Source organism: Triticum urartu, chromosome 3A (assembly GCF_056163025.1).
Source record: "Triticum urartu cultivar PI428250 chromosome 3A, HENAU_Tu73, whole genome shotgun sequence".
NCBI classification, from domain to species: Eukaryota; Viridiplantae; Streptophyta; class Magnoliopsida; order Poales; family Poaceae; genus Triticum; species Triticum urartu.
In genome coordinates, this window is record NC_141875.1 from 527,391,374 (window position 1) to 527,398,423 (window position 7,050).

At 41.2% G+C, this 7,050-nt stretch overlaps 1 non-coding gene across 1 annotated transcript; it reads right to left on the reverse strand.

The window, feature by feature from the left end:
* Positions 1-5,998: 5,998 nt before the first annotated feature.
* On the reverse strand, positions 5,999-6,072 carry TRNAM-CAU (transfer RNA methionine (anticodon CAU)). The gene has a single exon. It is a non-coding gene; the product is annotated as a tRNA-Met (tRNA).
* Positions 6,073-7,050: the final 978 nt, after the last annotated feature.

Sequence of the window (7,050 nt, forward strand, 5' to 3'; positions counted from 1 at the left end):
CCCACCCTTTATCCTGGTAGTAAAAGGGGTTGTTTAACAACATTCCGATCAGCGCTTCTTCCATGCTACTCAACCCATCTACATAGCTTAACACAACTTTCTGAAGAGTATACTTCTTCACATTCCATAATGAGAAGTCGATCTTGTACACTCTTCTTACATTCGTTGACATCTTACTAATATAAGAATAGTGAGATTCCTCAAGATCTTCCAACTCGTAAACGTTGTGCGGGTGACCTATCAATTCCAATAGACGTTTTGATAGTGCCATCAATACTAGTAAATCTACGCCGCACCCCGCTCTCCAAACATTAGTAGTTTGGGTTTCCGCATCATAATATTGGTGTGAATACCCTCGTCTATATTCACCATGGAGGAGAGCCTCGAAGGCGTGAGGAATTTTTGTTAGAGAACAACACTCTATGTTTGATAACACATAACGATTAGCTAAAATTGCTTTAACGGCGCGCTCCATACGGAAACGGAGGACTCCCCGACTCTCCCATCCCTTTGGGTCGCTATTATACATTGTCTCTACTGTTGACGCTAACCGATATGCGGGTCTACTATTCAGGTATATACAATAGCTCCTTCTACCATTCCTATTTATGCTATATAAGATATCCAAAACTCTAGAATTGCTTCCATCCATTCCCATACTAATTATTCCTGAAATACCTATCTTAATTGATTGAATTTGAAACTGCATCCTCATCTGTTTTTGCCTCATAATCATTTTATTATTCGTTCCCTCCTTTCAATATGTTGCTGAGAATTTCTGAGAGATTTAGGTCTGGAGGAACTACACCAGTCCCAATGCATACTCCACCAATTATTAGACCAAATCTGATGAGAATACTCCCCCAACCCACATTATTACTATTGCTATCGGGCACGGGACCCTCACCCCCACCATCTGCTGCTGGAGGGAGAGGTATGCCGCCCTCCCCATCTTCAATCCCGCCATCAAAGGGGCCGTCGTTGATGTTTTTGTCGTATATGATATGAGGGATGTCATCCCCTACAGTGGGAGGATCCATAAGATCTGAATGCATATTCTCCCACGAAATTAATAACGATCCACCCGTCGCCCACCCTAGAAATGGTTCAGAATTTCTCATAATTTCCATGAAATTACCCATCCCTGATATGAGTTCCAGAATCGCAGCATCACCTTGTGTGATACTCAACAATGTCATAGTCCCACAACAGCCTAACTGGACACTTCTGAGTAGATTCCCATACACGTATCTGTAACCCACAAACGTATTATCCATTATGACAAGGGCTTTAGTCTTCATGCTAGAGCATTGATACCCCTATGCGTCCGGAACCAGTGCAATTGGTGTGATAGTTCGTTATGCAAGTGTTGTATCGCTGTGTTATATTCAGGAATACGACGATCAAAGACTCCTTTATCCCAAAATATTTCCTTCATCGTTCTTAAACACATGAGATGATTCAAATATGCCATATGCCATATAAATGTTGGGTTCCGCCCGAATTCCTGCCAAGACTTTCTCTCATTAAAATTGATTTCCCTCACGACATCAGGATTTCCTAGATGAGGATTTGCCCTTTCAGTGTAATCGAAACAGCTAGTCTTATAAATGAAATCGTGATTACGCTCCTTCATAAACCTAATGAATTTTCGTTCATAACCACTATACCCACTCAAAGATAACGAGTGTGACGCACTAGAAATCTCCACGCCGCAGCACTTCGGTTTAGCCGTGCTTAGTTTCTTCAGCCAACCGTTGAAATCATTAAATGCCCCCATTTCTTGTATCATCTCATACGGTTCATAAACTCTCCTATTATCAATAAGTAGATTTCTGAAATACCTGGCATAACTACCAGAAGCAGAAAGAGGTGTTTTCTTATATAGTGGTGGTTGAGTATTCGTCGTAGCTATACGGGTCTCATAAACAGAGTGGGGAGACAGTTTTTGAGTCATTTCGCTTTCGTTTCCTTCATTTTATCCCCTTTTTAGCGGTGGATATTCAAGTTATTAATCGCTTATGATGTGAATAATATAGATTCAATATCTAATGATGAGGTATATATTATTGATAGTAATCATTCAGCGTCTAATAAGCGAGATGACATAGAAGAAGTAGAGATGGAGATCAAATCGACTTCTAGTGAAAAGGGTAAAGGTTTTGCTATAATTAGTAAAGAGGATTTGATTGCTATAGGAATCGTCCTTGGATCGGTGGCAGACGGTGGTGACGACGGTTCAACTGGGTCAGATACTTCCGCTAATTCATTAGGGAAGATGAATAATATCTTCGGTCGTTGTTCAAAGATCAACAGTTTAATCCACATAATTAGCTATCAATGTATATCTGCTCTGAAACATTATCAAATTGTCGATATTAGTGCGACATGGGCTTCGTTAATCGATTTATTGTGTGCTCTCGGAGGTGCTATACAAGGTTGGGCTGCTCTATATGAAACTGAAATCGTGATAACTTATATAATCTATCTGTATTTAGGGGAGTATTTTACTAAATACCGGTTTGATATCAGTCATCGCGTAGCTGGAAGTGCTTTTGATTACACTGTTTTTGATAGACCGAATACTCGCATAGTAAAGGCGCCTAAGAAATCGTTATTGTTTGACAAAACCCTGCCCTTTTTTGCAATTGGCCTGCATCTTCGACCATTCCGTGGTCTACCATTAGAAATAGGTATTATTCGGTTAATAATTTGAATAGAATAATGAATTCTTTAGGTTTAGTGAGTATAAACAAGTTAACTCTGTCGTGGAATGAGATCCATAACACATATTATGGTTCTGGGGTGAAATCCCTATTTGCTGAAGGGTACACAAGACTATTAGTTCAAGTTACAACAAGGGCATATGCACATAAATTCGAGGGGGGTAGTTTCTGCACTTTCCATATCCTCGTTTTATTAGGGATCGGGGTAGTTGTTTGGTACAAATTTAGTGCACAAGATCCACTTACTCTACCACTAGAGGATACGAAGCTCCACTTGTTCGAGCCATTCAAACATTATAGTTCCGTAGTAGAGGGTCATAATAAAATCACATACTGGATGACTGAAGATGTCGTGGAGATAGTTTATAACAATTATAAACCTTCTTGTGAACCTTTTTGCCGAATAGTTGAGGTTAATCAATATGATATGGAGCATCTGGCTCAAAAAGAACGTATGGCTTCGATTGGACTAGCAATCATGATTACAACCTTTATCACTACAAACGTGATTATACCTGTAACACTACCCCTTATACAATACTGAAAGAGGGCATATTATAAAACTATGTTTTACCTAATGAATTTACGAGCTATTTTACACCTGGAATTTATAAGCAAGAGATTTATACTTAAAGGGTGCCACATAATTCGTTGAGGGGGAATTCGGACATATAGTTCGAGGCGTAATTTGTCGAGAATTCTGTATTCTGAGACTATACTAGAGTCGTCATCTAACGTCAGCCTTCTCTCCACACAGCCTGCATGTAGGCTATTACCAATCGAGGTATGCCACATCCTTCACTTAAGGGCGGGACGTTGTATAGTGTAGTCTATTATAGGTGCAGTTTGAAACCACTTTGATTCTCTAAGGGTTTGCCACAATAAAGAATCGCTATACTGCAGATAGTCCGCCTGCTTTCAACGTTATTATTGTTTATGATTTAAGGCTGCAACCTCCTTATCTGTAGTTTGGGTTACCGGCGGTGGTACGAGCCATCCCCCTCCTCTGTTTTAAAAAGATTGAAGGATCTTAACATCAGAAGTGCGGCAAGCAGACTGCCATGAAGAGTGGAACTATATTGGTTAGATGGGAGTCTTGTTACAATACAATGTCCAGAGAAGGTTTTTTTCTGCCGGGTGTTTGAATCTGTCTGATCTTGTATTGGATCAGTGATGTTCATTTCGCTCGTGCTAGAAAACATATTCTCTATATGTTCAAACCGCTTTTCTGAGAAAATAGACCTTTAAGGCGAGGTACAATGCATACACAATTCTCATTCATTCCTAAAATGATTTAGAAATAGAACAATCCGTTTATAGAATTCGCTACTGCGCGAGGGGAAAGGTTCTACCCTCAATTTTACTTGTATCAACATGTGACGAGGAAGCGTCATTGGCACATGTCTACGACAAATCCTATTCGAGAGGCACCGAAGGCTGGTTAGAGATCGGATACTCGACCATAGCTACCTCTTTTTCTAGATCTGGTTAGAGATCGGTTGACTCCCCCACAACAACTCATGCACTACATAAATCTCATGCGGTTGTGCATACCTCCCATTTAGAGCACATATCTCACAGTGGTAGGCTTGGCAAGTATACCGACCGTCAACTTCAGGCACAACCACGGGCAACCTGAAAAGTGACGACGATATTTTCTTATACTGCTCTGGAAAGAGAAACAACACTACCTCAGGGCGGTATTCATTCTCGATAACATCGATATATGACCCGAAAGGAAGATCGATCCCAAAAACGGTATCTGAATTCAACACTCTAATTTGAATCTTATGTGCAAGAAGTTCAATGAGTCCCGATACTCCGATTTAGAAAGAACCTCTTCTGCTCTAGCATGGGATGCTCGCCGACTACATCAGTACACGCTTTATCATAAATAGGATGAACGCTGAAAGTCCTAGAGTCTCACTCATGGCATTTACTCGAGTTATAGAGGCTCTATCTATATTCTTATTATCGTGCTTGGATAGCAATCCTTTCTTTCAATCGACTAAGACTGTTAGGAAGCACATTCATATAAGCCTTGCCTTTCAGTAACTATCCTTAGCGCTATTCTTCTACCTATCTCCTATTGGTCAGACAGATCCGGGCTTATCAAGTGGTACTGAAATAGGGTCAAATTCTGTTTAGTAGAAAGGAAGGAAGACGGCATGGGTCTCGTCGGACTTGATGACGATGCCGAAGTATAAGGGAGGCATGGGATTTAGAGACATTGAAATTGAGAATCTGGCTATCTTGGCTAGGCAAGCCTGGCGGATTCTACAAGATCCTATGTCTCTTAGCGCCCGGGTGTTGAAAGTGGTTTATTTTCCAACTGCTCCTAAGTGCTGCTCTAGGAAACAAACCGTAACAGATATGGACGGGAATAAAAAATGGACGCTGAGTAAATCTGTAATATTCCTATTAGCCATGTCACTTAAGGAACTTCTGGGCGTGGCCCGGCATTATAAGAAGACCGGTAACAAAGGAAGGAGACTATCTATTTGCTGAGACTATGGTTACTCTTAGCTTGACATACAGAGTTTAGGATGTGATCGATCGGTCGGGAGGACAATAATAACAATGTAGAGAATTGGTCTAGCTACAACCCTCCAGTGGAATTAAAGCGACTCGCCAAGGCCAGTTCGATAGAAAGGGAACCCTTGTGGAGAGACAGGATCCCCATCTTTCGGTGGAAGAACCTCTTGATCTTACGCCCTATGTTCTTGGTAAAGTGAGCTATGTCATAGCCTATTGCTACCCGATCTACAAGTCGGTCTACTTCTGGCTCTTGCCTTGATTGGAATGGCTTTCGAGTAAGAAAGGGCCTTTACTTTCCCCCTGAGGGTAGGAAAATCATGATCGGGATAGCGGACGTAAAGCTATTGAACTTAGGTATGCTCTTTCCTTTTGTCGAAGTGGAATCATAGAACACAATGTGATACGATGAGATAGAAAATGCAATAGAAATAGAAATAAGGATAGCAAACGGGTTACCTACTCTACTCCTAAGGGTCAAAGCAAGCCCTTTAATTCCATTCTTTATTCTTACATTAAAGAATGAATCAAATCTCCCCAAGTAGGATTCGAACCTACGACCAATCAGTTAACGACCGGTCGCTCTACCGAACTGAGCTATTGAGGACGAACGAATTGCTTAATAAGATGAACACCCACATAATCTCGATTTGACACAGCAACACTTTCCATAACAACAGGGATTAAAAAACAGGTGATCAGGACTCGGATCCTGGGTATCTGTCTGACGTGTGATAAGGCGGGGACAGGATTCGAACCTGCAGTCTTCAGGTCATGAGCCTGATGAGTTGACCAATTCCTCTACCCCGCTTGTTCCCCTGATCTTTCTTTCCCTCTTCAGTGAGTGACTCGAAAGAACTAATTAAATAGGGGTTTTCGATCTGCTTTCTATACTAAAATTCGAGAAATCATTTTTTGATTCAGGTTGATTCAGGCAGTTCAGTATTGAATTATCCATCCTTTCGAGTACTAAAATGCAAGAAATCTTGTCGTTGCTACTACTTCCCGAATTCCAGTTGGCAAATACAATTATAGTTTGGAAGATCGCCTGAAGGTGTTAACTCTGAACCTGAAGAAACAGAGCAGGTAAGTTCAGAAGCAGAGAAGAGTCAGAAAAGCGGGGCAATAGCAATCATTGAAGCGGGGTAGAATGCATAAAATGCAATACGTTCCCCACGAGAGGCGAGGCACCTTAGGTGCAGACTCGTGACTATGCTCCCAATCTGGATCTGGATATGAGATTGAATAAAGTTATGATATCGGATCAGAGTACCAATGCATCCGTACTGACTGGCAATAGTTGAGCCGCATAAAGCAAGCAGTTCGAGACTCAATATGCCCACCTTTTTGGTGTATCCGTAGCTTTAAAATACTTAGGTATCCCAATTCACCACAGGAAGCTCCTAAATAAGGAATCGTGTAGAAGACTGATTTTAAGCTAGAATGGGTCTTTCAACTGGTGCTTGATACGTGTTACTACGACGACCAAGAATCTTCACGGAGTGGAAGTAGCAATAAGTTTGAAGCTCGTTGGCTTTGTGCAAAAGCAGTGGAATGGAAAGCAATAAATTGTTTAAGAAGAAGTAAATAGTTTAGCTTGAAACCAAAGTCCAGAGTTCTTCCTTCATGCTTGCTTCCCAGTCGATGGCCCTACTTTCACCTTCCTCATCGATTTAGTGAACGATTGATGTACAGCGGGAAGAACCGCAGACGATACATCACCTTAAAGCTACCTATACGTCCGTTTTTATATCCAAACAGAAGCCTCTATAGATGACCCGGAAGACAG